The sequence below is a fragment of the Moschus berezovskii genome, chromosome 18 (genome assembly GCF_049115385.1).
Source record: "Moschus berezovskii isolate FMDL1 chromosome 18, NW_MosBer_1.0, whole genome shotgun sequence".
NCBI classification, from domain to species: Eukaryota; Metazoa; Chordata; class Mammalia; order Artiodactyla; family Moschidae; genus Moschus; species Moschus berezovskii.
In genome coordinates this window covers 72424261-72448152 of record NC_142477.1, presented here as the reverse complement: position 1 = coordinate 72448152, position 23892 = coordinate 72424261, and the positions used below count along the sequence as shown (strand labels likewise).

The 23892-nt window shown below is 47.9% G+C and overlaps 1 long non-coding RNA gene across 1 annotated transcript; it reads left to right on the top strand.

The window, feature by feature from the left end:
* The first annotated feature begins 7173 nt into the window (after positions 1–7173).
* Positions 7174–7910, top strand: LOC129553025 (uncharacterized). The gene is made up of 2 exons (XR_008685386.2): positions 7174–7356; positions 7715–7910. It is a non-coding gene; the product is annotated as an uncharacterized LOC129553025 (long non-coding RNA).
* The last annotated feature ends 15982 nt before the right edge of the window (positions 7911–23892 follow it).

The following is a 23892-nucleotide window of genomic DNA, read 5'->3' as shown; positions in this document are numbered from 1 at the left end:
CATGACTCTTCATTAAGGAAAATTAAAACATCAGAGATAAAGCTCATAGCACAGAACAAGAAGACGGAGGAACATGTTTTCTTTCTTGACATCATCACTGAGTCCCCATCCAGCCCTGGAGTGCTTACCTCTTGAACTTCCTGTTGTGAGATACAAATAAACTCCTACACACTAGGCTACTTGTGAACCAGGTCTTTTGCTCCTTGCAGTAAATATAATTGTATCTGACGTGTTCCTCATCTGGCTCTGAAACTGCCCACTCTTAATGATTTCTAGCCTCTTACCCATATTTATTTTCCTACCTAGCATTTCAACACTAGCTGAAGATATACTATTTCTTAATAGTTTACAAGTGTTCTGTTTTCCCACAAGAACGTTGGCTCCTGTGAGGAAGGAGTTTGTCTTGCTCCCATATCCCTAGGGTCAAACACAGTATTGGGCATATAGTAGGTCGTCCATACGTCCTTGTCAAATAAATAGTAGTAGTAGTGTTAGTCGCTCGGTCTTGTCTGCCTCTCTGTGACCCCATGGACTGTAGTCCGCCAGGCTCCTCTGTCAATGGAATTTTCCAGGCAAGAAATTCCGAAGTGGTAGTCATTCCCTTCTCCAGGGGAATCTTCCCAACCCAGGGATCAAACTGGAGCTTCCAAGTGGGTGAATACAAATCTGATCATGTCCCTCCCCATTTAAAGGCTAAACTCCAAACTGATCAAATAGGCAATCAAGGCCATTTCTGCCCTGCACTCTGCCTGCCCCACCTGCTTATCCCAAATCATACTTTTTGCTGCTGCCTCTGTCTGCACCCTCTGCTGAGGCTTTGCACAGGCTGCTTGCTCCTGCACACACACACATTATCGAGCCCCTGCTCTATGCCAGGCGCTCATTTAGGTCTAGGAGAGAACTCAGTGAACCAGACAAGTCAAGTCTCTGCTGAATTCATCAGGAAGGACAGATGTTGGCCAAGTAGCTACCATGTGCAGTTTTAAGAAGAGTGGGGATAAGGGAATGATAAGAGCCCCTCAGTCTCTAGGCAGCAAACTTCTATTATTCTTTAAAATCCAACTTAGAGGAAGTTCCAATGTCACTCTCTCTAAGAGGACTTTTCCTTGCCTCTGGCCTAGAGTAGGTATTTCTGGTGCCCGCATAGACACTTGCTGGACATCCCACGCCATAGAACTCAGCCTAATGTCTTTGCTGCCTCCTTGTATGTTTCTCTAGCCAGCCTATGAGCCCTGTCTTACTGACATCTGTATTTCTCAAGGTTCAGGAGAGGGCTTAGCATGGACATTTGTGTTGCGTTCAGCAACTGACCTGTCCCTTCTGTGGCCTGCCCGCTCCTCCGCAGCCCCCCTCCCCTTGTGCAGGTCTCAGGCTACCTTGGTCTCTCCCTTCCATGCTCAGCTCCCCAGGCATTTCTTCATCTTGTTTAAATTAACCCTTCCTCTCCCAAGGGAAGCTGTGGATTGGGGAAGTACCAACTTCCTTTTGGGCTAAGTGAAGCTTAGGAAAAAGGCCAAGGAAGGTCACTCTAAACTCTGTCTAACGGTGCTTGCTTTCATGCTTTCCCCTCTCTATTCCTCAGGCTAGAAATCCCCTCTTCCCCTTCCTTGTCTTGCATTGTTACCCAAGTATGCTTTTTCCAGAATATACCAGATTTCTCACGTCTCTGTACCTCCGCATATGCTGCTCCCCTCTGCCAGAATCGCTGTTCCCCACCACTCCTTCTTGATGAAAGCGTCCACGCCCTTCGAAGCCTAGCTCACATGTTACCTCCTCAGTCTGGCTTCTCCCATGCCCCCTCTCCCATCCCCAAGCAACATGGATTTCTCAGTGGTGCCCTTGCTATCACTCGTCCTGCAGCCTTTTGATGGTTCGGCCGATGCTTTTACTCTTAGACAGCGAGCTGCTCGCTGTCTGGTCAGTGGCGAGTCTGTGCGCACCGCTCTCTGTCCTTCCGGTGCTTGGCTTCGGGACGGCGAAAGCGAAGACTGATAAAGGACTGCTGTTTTGGGTGGCTGAGGCCGAGGGCAGGGCTGAGAAGGAGCAGCTCTCTCTTCTGGTAACAGCACTTTGATATGCCCTAGAATCATCACCTCACTTTCTGCCCATATGGTTTTGGTGAAACTAAGACCCAGAACAGAACATACGATCCAAGGCAACCCAGCCAGCACAACTGACCACAGTGATCGCCCAGGGCTGGTTAGGCAACCCAAGCCTGAGCAATCAGAGCATGGCAGCAAAAATGAGTATGGACCTTGGGGGAAAGAAAAATGATACCCTGAAAGTAGAGCCAGTGCCCCTAAAAAGTGTCCCTGAGGTCCAGGATAACCGACAGTCTGACTGCCCATGGTTCTGTGTTTCCAAAGGACCAAAGGGTTTCTACCCTCAAAATCTGCTACTGTTGTGGGAGAAATTAGGTCTGCCTGCTGCTGCTGCTGCTGAGTCACTTTAGTCGTGTCCGACTCTGTGTGACCCCATGGACGGAAGCCCACCAGGCTCCCCCGTCCCTGGGATTCTCCAGGCAAGAACACTGGAGTGGGTTGCCATTTCCTTCCCCAGTGTGTGAAAGTGAAAAGTGAAAGTGAAGTCGCTCAGTTGTGTCCGACTCTTAGCAATCCCACGGACTGCAGCCTACCAGTCTCCTCCATCCATGGGATTTTCTAGGCAAGAGTACTGGAGTGGCTTGCCATTGCCGTCTCCGTAGGTCTGCCTAGAGTTAAACAAAGCAGGATGAGGCTGTGGTCAAAGAGAACACACTTGGGAGTCAGATTCTGGAAGACTGAATTTTAGCCCTGCCACTTGCTAACTGTCCCTTATCTCCGTGACCCTCGGTCTCTTCAGCAGGCCAAAGAGAGTATCAATTTGCAGGGTCGCTATAACAAATAGGATGTGCCTGTAAATAGCAGTTATTTAATTACTACTATTACTGTTATAATTATTAGTAGGTGGTCTGATACAATAATCCAGGGTAGAGATGCGAAGGCCAACAAAGAGGTTTAAGCTAGAACATAGAGTGAAAACAGAAGATAGAATAAATATTATCCAGGTAGTGCTATTCGGTGTCATTTATTTGCAAATGACAAAGCCCCAACTTTAAAACATGCATAAGTGAAGAGGCAAGTATTAGTCCATGTAGCTGAAAGCGAGAGGTACGTTTTGAGTTTCACAAATGACTATGAGACTGGGTGTCCTGCCTCCACCCTCTCTCAGCCTCGCTTGCCTCTGGGGTGACCTTATTCTCAGGCAACCACCATGCATACAGTCTCTAGCTGCTCCAGAGAGCTAGCAATTCCTGTTGAAAATAAAGCATCTTTTATGCAACATGCGACTATCTTAGAACTGAGGCTCATTGGTTCTTGCATTCACCACATTCTTATCCTGGAGCCAGTCGGGGGCAAGAGAAAATGTTCTCATTGGCTAAGCCTGGGCCATGTGACCAGCCTTGGTGTTGAGGGGGGAGGAGAGAATCTGACTTCTTTCAGTTTGAGAGCGGTGGGGAAGAGGGTCTCCATGGAACACCAGGATGTTGTCACCCAAAGAGCGGGGTATGCTGGGGGAAAAAACCCCAAAACAACAGCTGTGCTCTACTAAAGGGGATTAGTTGGGCCCAAGGAAGGATTAGATGTGGAAGGCCAGGGAATCAACAGGCTCAAGGGTAACCGGACGGCTTTGAGTTTGCAGCCCCGACTTTGGTCCTTGACTGGCCTCAGGAGCATGACTCAGCAGTCAGGCTGCCACACATGGGGTTTTGCAACCGACCTTTCCTCTCTCCCCAGCCCTGCGCTGGTGTGTCCCTGGGGCTGGACCCAGCTCCCGCCTGGAAATGCCCCCTGCCTGGGCCTCTGCCAGTCCCTAGGAGAGGGAGGGTCTCTGGCCTCCCATTTCAGCCTTCCATCCTCCTTGCCCTGGGGCAAAGTCTGGCAATTGTTGAAAAAACGGTCAATGGCCACTTTGCTCTTTGGGTGGGAAGCACGTGGCCAGTGCTGTGTGGCTCCCTGCCCCCAGCCAAGCAGGGGAAAAACCAGGATTGCTTTGCAGACACCCGGGTCCCCAGACAGGAGCATGGTCCAGGGCTTCTCAGCCTCTGGAGTGATAAATGGGAATAATAATAGCTATTCTGATCAGTCCTCAGTCGGTAAATAGCAGATAAGGTCACGCTGGGAACACACCCTTGCAGAGCCGGGGCTCCCGCCCTCAGCTGACCTTTATGAGCACCTACTGCCTTCCAGACCTGAACTGTGCAGGGAGACAAACACAAGAAAGATATCTAGTCCCTACTCTGCGTTGTTCACTAGTTTCTCAGTGGGGACAGACAGGCAGCTGTCAGCCTTCAATGCAGAGTCCCTTACCAGAAGGAAGGGGGGCTTGGGGAGTACAGGGGAGGCAGAGAGGCAACTCTCTGGGGCAACTGGGAGGGGCCAGGCCAGGGGGTGGGGACTGAGCTGGCTCCCGAAGAAGAACTTTCCAGCTGGTTGGAGAAAGGAGGGAAAGGGCATCCCAGGGCAAGCAGCATGTGCAAAAGCAAAAGTTGCTTAGGAGGCCGTTAGTGGAGCCCAGGGCACCAGGAGGGGAGATGGAAAGAGAGGAAAGTGAAGCAACAGATGGGACCACTGTTCAGATGTTCTAAATAGGGGAGGGTCAGGTCTGATAGAGAGCTCTGACCACTGTTCAGATGTTCTAAATAGGGGAGGGTCAGGTCTGATAGAGAGCTCTGGTTCAGGTCATTTCATCAGAAACAATTAAACAGAAGCTTCACTTTCACTGTTCACTTTCACACATTGGAGAAGGAAATGGCAACCCACTCCAGTGTTCTTGCCTAGAGAATCCCAGGGAAGGGGGAGCCTGGTGGGCTTCCGTCTATGGGGTCACACAGAGTCGGACACGACTGAAGTGACTTAGCAGCGGCAGCTGGCAGAGTAGAAGCCTCCCTTCCATAGGAAATTAACTTAGCAAAGATTTGGGGGCTCCCAGGGAAAGATACAGGGAAGCCTAACTTCCCAAGAAACCCCTTTCCAGTGTCATATCCATTGGCACATCTGGTGCCAGCTTTTACTTCCTGCATTGTCACCCCCTTAAATCAAGCTTCTTCCTGAGAAGTCACAGCATGGTAGATGATTGGACCGTAGCAGTAGTCAGGGGGAGACGCACATAGCCCCTGCCCACCCCAGCTGGCCAGGTCAAGCAACCAGGCAGATGCCCAGCCAGCAAAACCTGCACATATTGAACGGGCCTTTCGGATGGGTGGGGTGGGGCAAATACATCTCTTTCTGTCCCCTCCTTTTGTCATTTCAAAATTAACTTGCTGTTTGTTTGGAAAGAGCGAGAGCCCCCTGGCCATCTGTTCCTGGCTGTGTGACCTTGACCAAAGCCTTGTGAACCTGAGCTTCCTCAGCTGAAAATGTGAAATGAAGGGGCCCTAGAGGCAAACTGCCTGAGTGAGGGGGGAGAGGGTGACAGGCTCACTCCCTGCTCCCTCCTCCCCGAGGCCTGAGGGTCTCCCTCCCGAGCAGGGCACTGGAGGTCCCGAGAAGCAGTGACACTCCAGACAGCAGGTTCATCCCAGATCGGGTCATAAACCACAGTCTACTTATTTCAAAAGTCATAGATCAAGTGAAGAAACTGCCAACTACAGGGTGTTTTAAGGCCTAACGAGCAGGGCTTCCTAGTGACCTGGAGTTAGGCCTAACTCTGCAGTTTTACCCCAGCGTGTGGCAGCTGCCCTCCCATCCTCCATGTTTTCTGGCTCTGTGAGTGGCTTCTGGGAAGCAGCCCACACATGCCCCTCCACCCTCACTTAGCAGGCAGCACCCACTGGCCACCCAAGGGAAGACGGAATGGGGAGATGCCTACGTAGCCCTGGGAAGTGAGTTCGGACATTTCAGTGGGAGTCCCAAGTTCCACCTGGAGGGGAGGTCTGTAGGCTCCAACTGGGCACATTCCTCTGCTCCCTGAGACTCCTCACTTGCGGGGAAGGAAGAAGGCCCAAGTGGGCACCTCTGAACTGCAGGGCCCAGGGCTAAAGTCCCTTTTGTACTAGTCAGAGGGTGCTGGACAGGGAGTCAGGAAAAAGACATCAGGTTTTTGGTTTTCTTCTTTCCAAGTGAGATGGTTCTCTTTAATTAAATTCTGGGGCACTGGGTCTTAGCTGCCCATGCTCACCCTTCCTTGTGGTGCACAGGCTTCTCTCTAGTTGCAGTGAGGGGACTCAGGAGCCCCCCTGGTGTGTGGGATCTTAGTTCCCCGACCAGGGAGCCCGCATCCCCTGTGTTGGAAGGCAGATTCTTAACCACTGGACCAGCAGGGAAGTCCCTCCAGGTGAGATCTTGAGTCGGTCCCAGACTCTCCGGACCTCAGTCTGCTCAGCGGCACGCTGACTTAGTCAATCTGTTTATTCTCCGAGCTTCCTTCTGGATCTCGTCCAAGGTCCTGAAGCCGCCCCGCCCTTTCTCAGGCCAGCGGGTGTCAGCCAGCAGCTTCCCTAGGCCTTCCTGCTGGAGGCCGGCACCTTCTCAGCACTGAGCACCTGGACTCGGGAAACAGCAGGCCCAGGGTTGAGAAGCACTTAAACTAACACCTTTCATTGATCTCATCTGTGGCCTGGGATCATAAGCGCAGTCTTGCCCACACAGGTGCCTGAGTCTCCCAGGCAGGACAGCCTTCATTACAAGCCTGTTGACAGTCTGGTTCTCCCAAGCCAGGCCTATAATCAGGGTGTTTAAAGAAACTAAATGAGTTAGGCAAATTGAGAGGCCAGGAGTTCCTGTGAGTTCTGCAGGGCTGGGGACTGTCCTGGTGAGGACAGATAAAGACTGAGGAGGAAAGCAGAGGAAAAGATGGGGGAGGGGCACAGGGGGGCAGGTGGAATCCTTACCACCAGTTAGAATTTTACCAGAACTTTCATATACGTTTGCTCAGTGATTGAACGGTTTCACAGATCTGTAAAATCCTCTCCTTTCCAACGCCTGATTTCAGGAGCTGAAAAAGAATTGAGTTGTTCATTTTAATTTTGTCAAATAAACACATTAAAAAAAACAAATATTCATTTAATTGTTTATTCATCTGACAAATATTTATTGAGGGTCGACTGTGTATTTCAGGTTCTGGGATATAGCTGTGAATGAAACGGACAAAAATCCCTGTCCTCCTGGGAACAGTCAGACAATGGACCAAACCAGGAAATAAATATTAGGTCTGATAGTGCTAAGTACCGTGGAGGAAAAGCAGGTCAGGGAAGGGGACCAGGTGTTCCACAGATGGGCTGTAGCTTTCAACAGAGGTCAGGGAAAGTTTCTTTGAGGAGGACACGCTTGAGTAAAGTTCTGAAGCTGGTGAAGGAGTGAGCCTGTGGATGGACAGGTGGGTGGATTAGGGATTCCAGGCGGAGGGAATGAAGAACAAACTCCCTTAGCCCTTTCAACTGCAAAATAAAAAATATAAAGGAGAGATATAATCAGAATAAAGGCTAAAATTCTTCTTTAAAGGAGGACTATGTCTGTATATTTGCCTACATAATATATAGAGGGATCTATAGATATGGATATACATATGTATTGTTAATATATATAATATATAGTATATGTATATTATATGTATACCATATATGATGTGAATATATAATATTCATTGTCATCCTTTTTCTCTATATCTTATATGTCCCGAGTCAGTATTTGTCTACAGACTAACATATGGCAATGTATTGTTTGTGCTTTGTAAGTGAGGAATTTGAGCCTTGGAGAGGGAAATGGCCTTGCCCAGAGTCACAGCAGCTGGTACCCGCGAAGCCAGCAATCCATCTAGACCCAGAGCCTCCACTCTTCACCATGAGCCACCCTGGCCTGCTTCGCAGCCACACCTCCTGAGCCCAGCCCCAGGACTCCACAAGTGGTGAATAAAAAAACAGCTTGACCATCTGGTTGAACCTGACTTTTGTTCATTTTTCTTCCCCAAACTGTGGGCCTAGGAAGCTGGTGCGGTGGGGACAGGAGCTGGCAGGATGAAGGGTGGCTGTGCAGGGCCAGACTTTGCTTCTTTCTGGAAATCAGTGGGCAGCTCTCTGGCACCGGGCCTGCTGGAGCCTTTGTGTTGGCATTTGTTCCGATCAGGAAGTCTAGCTATGCTGGCCGGGTGTGGCCTAGGAGACCGCATTGCTTCAAACCACTTCATGGCACTGAGCATATTATAGGCCCCTGCTCGGGGCCCCTCTCCATGCTGGAGACTTTGTAGACCATCTCACTGAAATGAATCTTCTCTACAACAGTGAAAGGGCCACCACTCATTCATACCTTCGTTCTGCCGGAATTTGTGGAACACTACTTCACTCCGAGAGTGTGGTCTGAGCCAAACATTGGGCCCTGCACTTGTGTTATCATTTAAAGAAATTTGAATGAACTTATCTAGAAAACCAGAAACAGAAGCATGGACATAGAGGACAGACTGGTGTTTGCCAAGGGGGAGGGTTGGAGAGAGGTGGAGTTGGAGGCTGGGGTCAGCAGGTGTTAAGCTTTTATGTATAGAATAGATAAATAACAAAATCCTGCAGTGTACCACAGGGAACTATATTCAATATCCTATGGAAACTATAAGGGAAAAGAATACATGTATATGCTCCATGGTAAATAATCCACTTGTCAGTGTAGGAGATGTGGGATCGGTCCCTGAGTCGGGAAGATCCCTGGAGGAGGAACTGCCAACCCACCCCAGTATTCTTGCCTGGGGAATCCCATCAACAGAGGAGACTGGCAGGATACAGTCCATGGGGTCGCAAAGGAGTAGGACACAACTTTGTGACCAAACAGCAACAAAATACATATACACACACATATGTGTGTGTGTATGTATATGTGTGTGTGTGTGTATGTATATGTGTGTGTGTGTATGTATATGTGTGTGTGCTAAGTTGCCTCAGTTGTGTCCAACTCTCTGCTGGAGAGAGTGGGACAGGGAGTCAGCCTGCCAGGCTCCTCTGTGGAATTCTCCAGGCAAGAATACTGGAGTGGGGCCCTCCTCCAGGGGATCTTTCCCACCCAGGGGTTGAACCCAAGTCTCTTATGTCTCCTGCGTTGGCAGGTGTGTTCTTTACCACTAACGCCACGTAGGAGGACTGTGTGTGTGTGTTTATCTGAATCACTTTGCTCTACAGCAGTAACTAACACAATGTTGTATATCAACTGTACTTCAATTAAAAAATAATTTTAAAAAATAATAAAGAAGTATTAAATCAGAACATGATATAGGGAGAGATTCTTTGGGGTAAGCGGAGGGGTTTATTCAGATTGGAGGAGATCTGGAGAGGTTTTGAGAGGAAGTTAAGATCAGGGCTGTGTCCCACAAAGCTGGGCCCTTGAAAAGTTTAGGTGGGAAGAGTGTCCAGGCACGGGGAATGGCCCAGGGAAAGGTTGGCCAGCCAAATAAAGAAGGGTATGTTTGAAAACCGAGAGCTGCTCCTCTGGAATGGGATTTCCCTGTGTCTGTCTGTGTGTGTGTGTTAGTCACTCAGTTTGTCTGATTTGTTTGCAACCCCATGGACTGTAGCTCACCAGGCTCCTCTGTCCATGTAATTCTCCAGTGGAGAATATGGGAGTGGGTTGCCATCTCCTTCGCTAGGGGATCTTTCCGACCCAGGGATCGAAGCCAGGTGTTCTGCATTGCAGGCAGATTCTTCACCATCTAAGCCACCAGGGAAGCCCTGGATTTACTGTAGGACAGTGGAAAGAGAAATGGTTAGTGGGAGAGAAGGCTGGGAAAGAAGATTCACACTGGTCTCCATGTTCTCCTCACTGACTCTATGTGCTGTCTTCTAAATGAGGCTTCCTTATCCTCACCCCAGCTGTCTTATAGGGAAGTCTGGAAGGTCTAGGGACCCTATAGATTTTTCTGTGCAGAGAAAAGGGTTGCTTGCTTTCTCTGGCTTCCTTGTGGCTTTCCTTTATGTTCCCACCCCCCATCCCCCATCTAGCCTCTGTTCTGTTGGGCACACTGGGCCCGGGGTTTCAATGGTGTCCTCAGGGCTGGTCTCCAGCCACAACTCACCAGGCCGCGGCAGGCTCCTGGAGGTCAGAAGTGTGTCCTGCTCATTTGCACCCCTGGGGCTCACACATGGCGTGTACATGAGATGGGTGGGCAGATCCGTGGGGTCAGCCTCACCCAAGTCTGAGTCTCCAGGCAGGTACAGATTGCATGTGACCCTCAGGGACTCACTTCCATCTCTGTCAATTTCCTCATTGGTGAAATGGGAGTGATAACAGGGTGAGACGGGATGGGCAGTGGTCAGTGAGGCCTCCAGGCTGACCCATCCCAGTGAGTCTTCCATGACGGGTTGCGGTCACTGGTCTACACCAGGGCCCTCTCCGTCTTTCCCAGGAGATCCAAGGGCCACAAAGGCTGCTGAGGGCCCGACTCTCGGGGTAGTGAGGGCGGGCAGGGCCCACTGACGGTCCCGCCATCATTCTCTGTTTAACCAGTCATCTCCTCACTCACTCACTCATCGCGCCGACAGATGTCTACTGAGCACCTTCAAAACGCCTAACCAGCACTGGGTGCTTTGCTTACGCAAAATGAGCAAGATAATTTTCTAATCTCAAGAGATAACATATAAGAGAGTTAAAACAAGCCTGTAGTATATAATTACGTATCCCCTGAATGGAGCAGGCAGTGGTCTTTTGAGTCAAGAGAGAGGAAAAGATTCAGAAACTGGAAGACCTCCCACAAGTGCTGGCCTGTGGGTCTGTGGAACCCAGATGGGTGGGGGAGAAGGGGGCATTCCAGTAAGCTGCTCAGTGAGCAAAGGTGCCGAGGAGGGAGCACCTGTGGCCATCAGACCTGCTCGGCTGGACGGAGCAGCTGGAATCTGGCTAGACAGGTGGCCAGGGTTGGGCAGCAAAAGGCTGGGAATCTGAATACTTCCTGCAGCCTGGGATTCCAGGCTGTTGACAGGTCGAGGCTGTGACACCGCTGAACTCACAGGCTCCTGGAAGGTGGTTTGGTGGGAGGGTCTGCTGTAGCTCCCCTCTGTGCCCTTTAGGGCTCTTGCCCCACTGGAGCCAGGTAGGAAGAACACTGTATTTGGAGCAGCCTCTGCCTCCAGTTCACTGTGTGACCCCCAAGTAGGTCACCATGTTTCTTAGAGCCTTGGTTTCTAAACATGTAAAATTGGATCAACTGGGCCAGATGATTTCAGTTGCCTTTCCAGCTCTGTGACTCTAAATGCTCTGACTGTTGATTCCAGACGTGTTCCTGCAGAGCTACCCATTCAGTTTCCTGGCAATCACTGTCTTCACCAGCCAGCCACATGGTTGGCCTGGGCAGCCATGTCTGTGCCACATGACCCCTCCTGCCGGTCAAGCTAATTGGACCAGATTCCAAAAGATTCTTGACCCTAAAGAAACATATTCCATAACAATTAGATTGATCCTTTGGAGAGTTTAAACCAAGATATCCAGGTCCTGGATCAATTAGATAGAGTTAGTCTCTAGCTGCTTCACTTTCACTTTTCACTTTCACACATTGGAGAAGGAAATGGCAACCCACTCCAGTGTTCTTGCCTGGAGAATCCCAGGGAAGGGGGAGCCTGGTGGGCTGCCGTCTATGGGATCACAGAGTCGGACACAACTGAAGTGACTTAGCAGCAGCAGCAGCAGTCTCTAGCTGCAATATTCTGGGAAAAAGAATAACTAATATTTGCTGCACATTTGTTCTCCTGTGTGCTTTATCTCATTCTCACGTCACCCTGTTAAGTAGAATCCCCATTTTACAGGTGGGGAAACTGAGTTCCAGTGAAACCCCATATTTGCCATGTTCTGGCATACAGCTGGTTGAGATACCTTCCAGTTTTCTAGGAAAAAAATATATTTTTCATCATACATATATTGAAAATTTAAGGGATTTGTAGAAGAAACCACTTCATTTTGTTCATGTGAATATGATACATTTTATAATTAAATTCCATAAAAAATTCCAAATAAGTTATATTTACTCCAAAATAGAACATTTCTTGGAACTGGCACAAAAGTTGAAGAATGTAGGAAATAAATCTAACACGAGCTAGATTTAAAACCCTTGGCCTTGGGATGAACTCCACACTCATCAGTGTCGCTTGCAAACTACCGTGCCGTCTGGTCTTGGCTCACCCTTCCAGTCTCAGTTTTCGTCTCTGCCCTCCCCACGTTAGCGCCGCCCTCTAGGGCCAACTGCGTGCTTTCCCTCTCTTCCCGGGTCCTCTGCCTGGAACAGTCTCTGCAGCATCAGCATCGGCATGTGAGTGCAGGCACGCATACCTGTGTATATGTGAGTGGATATGGTTACCTGCAGAATCTTTGGGCCCAAACTCAGTTCCAATTGGACCGTGCCACTTACAAGCTGGTCCTCAAGCCATGCTCTACTGTCGTGGGGAACACTGACCCTAAAGACCCTAGGCCTGGGTTCAAATGCCAGCTCCTTGCTGGCTGGATTCCTGACCTTTTATTTGCTGAGCCTCAAGTGTCTCATCTATAAATTGGGCATCATTAAGCCACTTTCATGGGGCTGAGGTGGGGATTCAGTGAAGAAATAGATATAAAGTACAAGATGGCTAGAAAACATGCCCTTCTCCCATATGCTTGGTGAATCAAGCCTTTCTCTCATTTCTTTGACTGATGTCCCTTCTTTGCACTCCACCTCCCACTGAATAGAAGCAGAATGTGGTTTACTGAGCTTATCTAGTGACTGACAACACGAATCTTGGCCGGGAATTTGAGTAATAAACTGAAAAAATGAAAGCAACAGCCATCATCTATTGGCACTTATGGTGAGCCAGGCCCCAGCCCTGTGGGCAACGCTAAAAGACATCACCTCATTTAATTCACAGATCCTGATGTGGGAGAGTTTCTGTTTAGCTGTTTTTATGGAAAACAAAACAGAAGCTCAGAGAGTCTGTGATTTATCCAATGTCCCAAGCTTGTAAGTGGCACGGTCCAATTGGAACTGAGTTTGGGCCCAAAGATTCTGCAGGTAAACATATCCACTCACATATACACATGTATGCATGCCTGCACTCACATCCAGAAACATACACACCCATGTTTACATACACAGGTTGTGTAATTCATTTCCCAACATCACCAGGCAATTAACTCAAATCTCAGTGGACACCGATTGGGCATCCTACAATTTAACTCAATTCAGACACTGTCTACTGGGTGAAAGCATCGCATCCCATAGGTTAAGGGCTCAGTCCTATAAGACTGTCCTGTCTCCCTTTCAGATGCCGATCACAAGTCCAGGTTGTCTCCTGGGCATCTGATCTGTCAACTATGAGTCAGAAGCCATCACCTTTTCCTTGAGGTTCAATTAATTTGCTAGAGCAGCTCACAGAAGTCAGAAAAACGTTGTGTTTTCTAAATCACCAGATGATCAGAAAAGGATATAACTCAGGGACACCTAGATGGAGGAGATGCATTGGGCCAGGCGCGGGAAAAGGAGCTTCTCCCACCCCGACCCCGCCTTACGCCCTGCCCCGCCACAGGAACACCCCACTCTACCTGTACCTCCCTGCTTTCACCAACCTGACGTTCTCCAAACCCCATCCTTTTCAATGCTCAATAAATAAGTCCAAAAAAAAAAAAAATAGAAAAAGAAAAGTCCAACCCTCTAATCCTGGTTGATTCCGTGGTAACCAGCCCACATCCTCAGGTGCTTTCTAAAAGTCGACTCATCAGCAAACTTAGGTGTGGTTGAAAGTGGTTTGTTACAAATATCCAGAGACACCTTTATTGTTCCTATCACTTAGGAGCTCTATGCCAGAAACTGGGATGAAGAACATATATATCTATAAAGCTCAATATTGCACACATACACACACCCATACGCACATAAGGAAGGTACGTATATACAAGGAATATATTATGGGGGATTGGACCTCCAGCTGACTTGGAAAGAGGCATATGAAACGAAGAGTGAAGGGGACAAATGACATGGCTCCAGCTTCAGACACGGAGGGGAGAGTAGGCTGAATTCAGGACCCCGGCCTGTCCCCTCACTTTCTTCACTGACACCGTGATTTCATTGGGGTTTAAGGGGCTTCTCTCTCTCCTGTCTCTTCTTGCCTGGAGAATCCCAGGGACGGGGGACCCTGGTGGGCTTCTGTCTATGGGGTCACACAGAGTCGGACACGACTGAAGTGACACAGCAGCAGCAGCGGTCTCTCCTGAAATACTCTTCCTCCTCACAGCATTGCAGATGACCAGGGCCTGCAGAGAGGGGGTGACTTGTTCACTTGGGGGAGGGGGTGACTGGGGACTGGCCCCTTGGCCCAGAGCCCCCCAAACCTTCGTCTTACCTGTCTCCAGCAACACAGACACCCTGACAGATTGGCAGAATACTCTTCTGATTTCTCCAACTTTCTGATGCTGTGTTGATTGTGCAGGCAATTTCTTATTTCCGTGGATTGTGATACATATGTCAGTTTTCTAATTTTTGATTTAAATTTGCTTTTTCAAAAGAGAAAAATGTTTAAATAATGTCTGTGAATGCCTGTCAACATTTTAGCTTTTCAGACGTGTCCTCATATTAGAAGTAACTAGTCTCATAGCCAACAGGCTGGCCCATCTGCAGTGTTACTCATCCATCCATTCATTCATTTAAAAAATGTTCATGGAGCGCTTACCATCAGCCGGTCACCGTGATAACAACCATGAACCAAAACAGACAAGGTTCTTGAATCCAAGGAGACACGGGAGGATGTGGAAATCAAGTTAGCAAACAAAGGGGTAAGCAAAATAATTTTAGGTCCTGGGGTGTTTTATAGACACGATTTCAAAGATTCTGTGATACCCAGAATAATTGAGAGCAGGGACTCAAGCAGATACTCGTAGGCCAGTGTCCATAGCAGCACCATTCACAGTCGCCAAAAGGTGGAAATAACCCATGTGTCCATCAACAGACACAAAAACAAACAAAATGTGGAATGGGAATACAATGAAATATTATTCAGCCTCAGAAAGGAAGGACATTCTGATTCATGCTACAACATGGATGAATCTTGAAAACATGACGCTGAACAAAATAAGCCAGACACAAAAGGACAAATGCCACATGGTTCCACTTATATGAGTTACTTAGAATAGGCAGATTTATAGAAAGACAAATTAGAATAGAGGTTACCAGGGACTGGGAGAAGAAGGGGGATGAAAAAGTATTGTTTAATGGGTACAGAGTTGCTTTTCAAGATGATGAAAGTTCCATCTGCAGATGGTTGGTGGTGATGGTCACACAACATTGTGAATGTAGTTAATGCTACTAAAACATACACTTAACCATGGCTGACGTGGTAAATGTTGTGGCATGCCTATTTTGTGTGCTTGTGTGCCAAGTTGCTAAGTTGTGTCCGACCCTTTGCGACCCCGTGGACTGTAGCCCTCCAGGCTCCTCTGTCCATGGGATTCTGCTGGGTTTTCATTTCCTTCTCCAGGGATCTTTCCAACCCAGGGATCGAACCCATGTCTCATAAGTCTCCTGAATCAGCAGGCAGGCGCCACCTGGGAAGTATGCATATTTTACCACAGTAAAAAAAAGATTGACCTTTTAAAAAAAATGGTTGTTTGATACAAAGGGAGGTCTAATTTACCTAAGCAGTTTGGAGAAGGCCTTTCTGGAGAAAGAACATTTGTTCAGAGTGGAGGAGAAAACAGGACACCGCCAACTTGGCCAAACCATGGTAAGCAAGTAGACCGAGATTAGGTGGAGGGGGAGGGCGGCACCACGTGGGACCTTGTAAGCTGGGGTGTGTGTGAAAGTGGCTCAGTCGTGTCCGACTCTTTGCCACCCCATGGTCTATACAGTCCATGGGATTCTCCAGGCCAGAATACTGGAGTGGGTAGCCTTTCCCTTCTCCAGGGGGTCTTCCCAACCCAGGGATCAAACCCAGGTCTCCCGCATTGCAGGCGGATTCTTTACCAGCTGAGCCATCAGGGAAGCCTGTAAGCTGGGGTAGGGGGTGTAACTTTTATTTTAAGAGCCGTGGGAAACTACAAATGCGTTGCAGTCATTTGTATAACGTGACGCCTTTTATACTTTTAAAGGACACTCAGGGTTCTGGGGGCACACCGACGGCCAGAAGATGCTGTGGGCTCAGTGGAGAGGTGACAAAGTGAAGCCTGTCTCCTGACCCTTGACCTCCTCTTCCTGACTGTTGCCATGTCATGGGGCCAGTGGGCCACATGTTGGGAAAGGAAGATGAGGAAATGCGGGTGTTGAAATCTGCTGGTGCTTCTGTCAGCGGCAAAGTCTCCTCACTCTGGGGGACTGGACTTGGCCCACGTGGGCCCTCTGTAAGCCTGATTCACCCAGCTTGCCAGAGAAGGGAAAGGTATAGTGATCAGATGGCAGAGCCAAGAACAGGCAGGCAGTGGCTTACAACAGTACGGGCCAGAGAGTCTGGCAGGGTTGGCCTGAACCTGGTTCTGACACCAGCTGCATGGCTTGGGCAGATGAGTTCAGCTCCCTCAGCCTCAGTTTCCTCATCTGTAAAAGCATGACAATAACTGTATTTATATTACAAAGTCATTGCAAAGATTCAGTTAAGATAATGTGTTAACGCTCTTCGCAATGCCTAGCACAGAGTGAACAGTCAGTAAGATTATCACCCTCCACATCATTATTCTGCTCCTGTGGCTCTAAAACATCTATTCAACCAACTCTGGACCATGAGACACTTCCCGAAAAAGATGATAAATCAAGTCCCTTTGACTAACAGAGTTGGCTACTTTTTTATACTCTGTGAGCATCTCAGGAGCAGAGTCTGAATCTTTCTGCATTATTTTTCCCCCTTTGGGTCACACAGTAGGTTGGGCATCTATGTCCCTTAACACCTGAAGCTACATGTCCAGTGCCTGTTAGGCATGCTTCATTAAGGCAAGACCACCGCTCCCCCTGGCGCCACTGTGTTGACTGGGTGCTGGTTAAGAGTCTGGACTTCATGTATATAGCCTAAATAGCTGAAAGGAAGATCTTGAAGGGACACATGCACGCTCATGTTGATAGCAGTGTTTTTCACAACAGCCAAAAGGTGTAAATAATGCAAGTGTCCACTTGTGGATGGATGGATAAACGCAATGTGGTGGACACACACAGTAGAATATTATTCAGCCATGAAAAAGAAAGATTTTGCAATCCATGTTATAACATGGGTGAACTTGAAGGCATTGTGCTAAAGTGAAATAAGCCAGTCGCAGAAAGACAAATACTATATGATTCTAATTCTGTGTAGTACTTAGACTGGATAAAATCCCAGGGAGAGAAAGTGCAGTGGTGGTTGCCAAGGTGCAAGGGGCGGAAGTGGGGAGTTGTTGTTTAATGAATACAGAGTTTCAGCTTTAAAACTGAAAAGAGGAACTTCTGCCACTACTGATTTGTTCACTCTAAAGCCCGTGTACCACAACTGAAACCTCACACTGTCAAATAAATAAATACATATTTTTAAAAATTATTAAAAAGGAAAGCATTAATAAGTTGGACTTCATAAAAATTTTAAGAAACTGAAAAGAATTATGGAGATGGATGATAGTGGTGATACAATATTATGAATATATTTAATATGACTGTATTAATTTAATAATTTAATATGACAGTGTCAGACTATTTTTTTGGGCTCCAAAATCACTGCAGATGCTGATTGCAGCCAGGAAATTAAAAGACGCTTACTCCTTGGAAGGAAAGTTATGACCAACCTAGATAGCATATTAAAAAGCAGAGACGTTACTTTGCCAACCAAGGTCCGTCTAGTCAAGGTTATGGTTTTTCCCGTGGTCATGTATGGATGTGAGAGTTGGACTGTGAAGAAAGCTGATCGCTGAAGAATTGATGTTTTTGAACTGTGGTGCTGGAGAAGACTCTTGAGAGTCCCTTGTACTGCAAGGAGATCCAACCAGTCCATTCTAGAGGAGATCGATCCTGGGTGTTCATTGGAAGGACTTATGCTAAAGCTGAAGCTCCAATACTTTGGCCACCTCATGCGAGGAGTTGACTCACTGGAAAAGAGTCTGATGCTAGGAGGGATTGGGGGTGGGAGGAGACAGGGACGACAGAGAATGAGATGGCTGGATGGCATCACCAACTCTATGGACATGAGTTTGAGTGAACTCCGGGAGTTGGTGATGGACAGGGAGGCCTGGAGTGCTGTGATTCATGGGGTCACAAAGAGTCGGACATGACTGAGCAACTGAACTGAGCTGAATATGACTGTATACTTAAAAATGGTAAGATAGTGAATTTCATGAGTCTTTCACCAAAATAAAAACATTTTTGAAAAAGAAAAGTAAGTAATATCATGTGTTTTCTGTTATCAAACCCCCAATGACCTATCTTTTTACTTAGGGCAAAAATAAAATCCTTACACATGCCTTCAGGGCCCACATAACTGGTACTGTTACCCTGTGACCTTGACTCCTACGACCTTCCTACTGGCCCTCAGCTCTAGCCTCTCTGCACTTCCTGCAGTTCTTTGAACATGCTTAGCAAGCACCTGCCCCAGGGCCTTTGCACTTGTACTCCAAGAACCCAGAACCCTCTTCCTGCTGATATCTCTATAGTGTGCGCCCTCCACTTTTTCAGATTTCAACTCATGGGTTATCTTACCAGTGAGGCCTTTTTGCCTCCCTCATGAAGAGAAATGTCCCTCCGGCAACCACCCTTCCCCCTCAATGCCCTTCACCTTGTTATATTTTTTACCATAACATCTATTACCACCTGGCATGCTATATGTCTCACTTATTAATCCTGATTATCATCAATACTCTTCCCCCCATGAACTGTCAGCTCCGTGAGAGCCAGGCTGCTTCATGACCTACTGTCCTCGCATAGCCCATCTCAAGGACATGGTGGGTCCTCAGTGCATATGTGCCCAGTGAGTGAATGAGCGAGCCCAGGATGCCCACCCTCAGAGGCGCTGGCTTGCAGGGGTTCTCAAGCCGTAAGAGTCTAAAATGGCTGAGCTTCACTGTGTTGTATCTTTCTTAGGAGAAAGAGCATCACTGTCTTAATCAAATTAAGCTAACCATTCCTTGACAGTTTACTGGATGATCCCATGGCCCAGACCAACCTGAAGAATGAGACTGACTGGGTTCCCCTCCCCCTGCCTCCGCTATTTCTGCAGTAACCTCTTCCAGACTGTGTAAATCCAGCCCCTCTAACCAGCACCTTTACTAAAAGGGATGCTGTGTGCCTATGGTACTAGGGTGGACTCCTAGGTCCTCTGGGGTGAGGATAGGAGACATGCCAATACTCCTCCCTGGGGGCCTGAGTTTGCTGGTGACATGCAGCAGAGCACAGCAAATTCTTTACAGGCAGAGCAGGGGCCTCCCTCCCAACCCTCTCCACTCAAGCTGGGACTTCTTCCTGTGCACTGTGGCAAGCCTGCCTTGGTCACGGAGTCTGGCAACTTGTCCCCGAGTCCCTGGCTTTCTCTGCGTGTTGCCATGGAAATGGGTCCCTGGCTCTCCAGAAAGACATATTCCAGGGACGTTCACTGGCACTTCCGAGGGCCCCAAAAGGGGCGCACACACAGACACGGTGACGTGGTGCATTGGCTCTAGCTGCCCAGTGACACCACCAGCATGAGAAGAGTCACACAGCAGGGACTTACGACTCACGTGGGCAGCTCCTGCGGCTCACGCCCAAAGAGGGGAGATGCGCTGGCTTCCAAACGCGATAATCTCTGCGGGAATCTCTTGCTCTCCCCCTTGCATTCCGTCTAGAGGCAAAACCAGAAGGGGAGCGTTTTGCTCTAAGGTAAGTGAAATTGTGGTTCTAGGCCTCCTCAGTGAGGCAGGCGGGAAGGCCAATGCCTCACTCTACTGGAGAGTGACTGTGACCGCTGTTCCCAGGCCGGCTGCCCGCCCGTAAGAAGGGTGAGTCCGCCTCTGAGACTGGTGAGGACCCACACGCTGGTCTCAGCCGCCTTTGGCTTAACACAGCCTAGCAGAGAGGTTGTGGAGGAAGCCTCCTGTACTGGCACACGTGGGGTCATTCATGGGGAAAACGCACAGTTTGGTGCTTACAGATGAGATCTGGATGTGCACATTCAGCTCAAGTACACACACACACACAGACACACACACACGTGCATACAATCCCTACACCTACTGCAATCATTGCATGCACCGCCCACACAATGTGTATCTCTGTACACACATCCAGCCCTGCATACTCTCCATGGTCACAAAGAGAATCCTCTGCAAGCGCCTTCTTCTGCTCTACCAAGCACACACGTGCTTATGGAACACGCTGATGGAACATCGATTTACAAGAATGGAACCCATTCTACTGCAAAATGATGAATTCCTCCACCTACATTGGACCTACAGAGGTGGGGGACACAATTTTAGCTTTGTAACCCTGAGCCCAATACCTACTTGAGGGTATAAAAGTGTTCAGACTGAATAGGTTGAGAGGAAAGACCCTTCTGGGAAAAGCTAGAATGCTCTGGTATTTTCTCTTGGCCCTGCCTCAAAGCAGGAAATGGAGGGGAGTACTTCCTTCCAATCTGACACCTTCAGAGGATTACTTTGGGAGCTTGGTCTTTGCCCCTGGAATTTGCGGGAACACACAGGGCTGGTATTTGCCCTCCATCTAAGAGGAGGCTGGGCTGAAGAAAGAAGAGCAGAGGAGTGCTGAGCTGGGAGTGACTAGCCATTTGGTGAGTCAGAGAATGCATGAGCATTTCCTCCAGATGGGGGAATCATGCAGAAGCGGCAGCTGACTGGAGTCTTTATCCAAAATGGCCACCTAGGTGCAATGACCCCAAAGGTAAATCTACAAGATGTGAATTGAGCGCCAAAGAATTGATGCTTCTGAACTGTGGTGCTAGAGAAGACTCTTGAGAGTCCCTTGGACTGCAAGGAGATACAACCAGTCCATCCTAAAGGAGATCAACTCTGAATATTCACTGGAATATTCACTGATGCTGAAGCTCCAATACTTTGGCCACCTGATGCAAAGGGCCGACTTATTGGAAAAGACCCTGATGCTGGGAAAGATTGAGGGCAGAAGAAGAAGGGGGTGACAGGGTAAGATGGTTGGATGGCATGATCGACTCAATGGGCATGAATTTGAGCAAACTCCAGATGCAGTGAAGGATATGGAGGCCTGCATGCTGCTGCAGCCTGTGGGGGCGCAGAGTCAGACACGACTGAGTGACTGGATGACAGCAACAAGAGGTGAGACTGGTGCACAGCCAGTCACCGGAGACCATCAGCGCCTGACAGGGGCTGCTGTGGGAGACACCCAGTGATGAATGTTTCCAAGGACCCACACGATCTCCGGGAGAGAAAGCGGCAGGCTTAACCCTCTGCCAAAGCCAAGAGAGGCCAAATCCAGAGACTGTGGGCACCAGGCACCATGGCGAGATGAGCACTCCCGAGCGCTGCCCCCCCACCTACCCCGAGGAACCAACGGAGACCCGGGCAAGGGCCATAAGCAGGTGGCAACTTGCTGGGAGGAAACACACCTTCACTATAAACAAAGTCTGTAGTCCCTTCAATTACCTAGACTGGAAATTTTAATTATGGAATTGAGAATATTCTTGGGAATATAAGTGTCTGGGGGAAGTTTTGTTGTTACATAAGATGAGTGACCAAAGAAGTGATGGCTAAATTTCCAGCTCTCAAAGATCTTATCCAAGGTGGCAAGGAGTCAAGCTAAGTTTACAAGTTAAGTTTACACCAGAAAAAATGAAGTTCCTGGGTTGGTGCCTGGTACCAAAAGAGCTGTGTTTTTCTACCAAGAACTGTGCCTCCATAGAGAGTCAGCAATAAGGATCCAGTGATGAGCTTTCTGTATCCAACCCACACTCCCACCAACACACACGCTGTCTCTTTGTGACTTTGGGCCATGCCATAATTTGATTTGTTCACTTAACCCCTGTCCCTCCTCCAGTGCATACACAGACTCACTCAACATTAACACTATGGTTTTGCAGCAAACCAGCCACAAATCCTCCAGCAAAGAGGATTTCAGCAACCTTTACCAAAATAAACCTTCTTCTTCCTTTTAGATTCAAAGGTGACACAGGAAAAAACAGCAAGTTGAGACCCTGGATGGTGATGTTTTCTATTTTAACATTTTACGTCTTTGACCAAAAATGTCATAGTGTGACCTTAGGCCAGATATTAGGTTGAACCATGGAAATTGCAACCATCTGCAAAACTGTTTCGTATATGTTGACCAAATACTGTATCTTTTTGATATTTGAAATTTGGAATCTCAAATTTCTTTGAGATTCTGTGTATCAAATGAGGATAATAATTCATATGTAAAGGATGGTTTGTGCAAATGTGTGATGAATACTGGGACCTAGGTTGGTGCCAGATTCACCAGTTTTCAGATGCATCTTTGACACAGATTGTTGGAAATAAGGTGCCCTGCTGCCCAAAGCTGTGGCTTGGTCTTCTGATGTGTTGCCCACCCGAGCCCCTGGGAGGGCAAAGGCCTTTAGCGTCCCTCTATTCTGCTTTCCTTTTTCAAAAGGGCTCTTTCTTATCCTCTGTCCTTTCGTTTTTACAGCCTCTTATTCTTGTCTAAGGGGTGGAGTCACCACCCCTCCCTTCTGAAGGTATTGTTGCTGCTGTTCTTCTTCTTGCTCCTTGACAATTTTCTTCTGCCCTTAGCATCATTTCTGTCACCTTTAGGTTCCCTTTTCTCTTTGATTTGCTCCAGAGGCTTTGATAGCTGTTCACCATTAAGAACTGAAAAGCTGTTTGCAAGCTCATCTGTGAGGCTTGTTGATTGGTGAGTTTCACTATGGTGCAAAAATGTGGTGAATTGATTTTGCTCTGAGGCTAGTTAGTGTCCCTATAAAGGAGTCCTTCACCCTCCTACCTGATGCCCAGGATGGATACCTGTATTCAGTGTGGAGACTTTCATTTAATACCTCTGTAAAATAGTTTTTTTGCACCTGTCCTGAGCTGCAGGAGGGTCTCTCCAATTCATCTTACCCCAAAGAAAAGCATCTAGACTTTTACTGTCTGCTTTTCCAGCTGAGGGAGGAGATGGTGTTGGTGCGGGTGGTGGTGGTGATGTTGGTGATGGCGGAGATGATGGTATTTGCTGTCTCGTACTTCCTGAACTGTTCCTATTATTTTCAGCCCTACTTACTGCGGCTTCAACCTACCTACTACCCAGTTCCTGAGATGTTCTGGGGTCCGCAGGCTTCTCTCTTGTAGGCCTAGGTTAAAGCTTTCTCTGGTTGGCAAAGAATTCACTGTATAGTTTTCCCGCTTCATAAAATTAACTGATATATCTGAGTTCTTATTTTTTCGGTAAACGTACACCTTTTATATTCTTTTGTCATTTTAGTGGTGTTTGAGGAAGAAGCGTATACAAATGAATAGATTTGATCTTCGTGTTAAGATGAAAGTCCCCCCCCCCGCTCTTTTATAAACCTAAATTTTGCTTCTTTTCATCTTATTTTCTGCTCCCCCCCCATTTATCTTATTTTATTTTCTATATGAAGAATAGGTTCCATTCAGAGGCATGTTGAATAGTCCAAAATGCACTAAGAGCTTGTCTCTATACCTTATGAACTCAGACACCAGGGGCCTGGATTTCTCAAGGAATAAAGTAGCCCTGGGCCACTTCAAATTTTTCAGTATCTCTGAGTCATTTTTTAAAAATGAAGACCTGCTGAAATGAAATTTAGGAAACTTGGGGTATACTTTAAACATTTGCATTTGTCAAACTCATGCTTTCAACACTGAAAAAAATTACACAGCAGTATCATTATGCTATTCAGAAGATAATTGCAGGATTTATTAAATATATTAACTCATGACACACAGACAGAATGCTACAGAAATCAGATGCAAACTTAAAAGTGTGCGATGAGTATCTCCTTTGAATTCTATCTCAACTCAGAGGTAACATCAG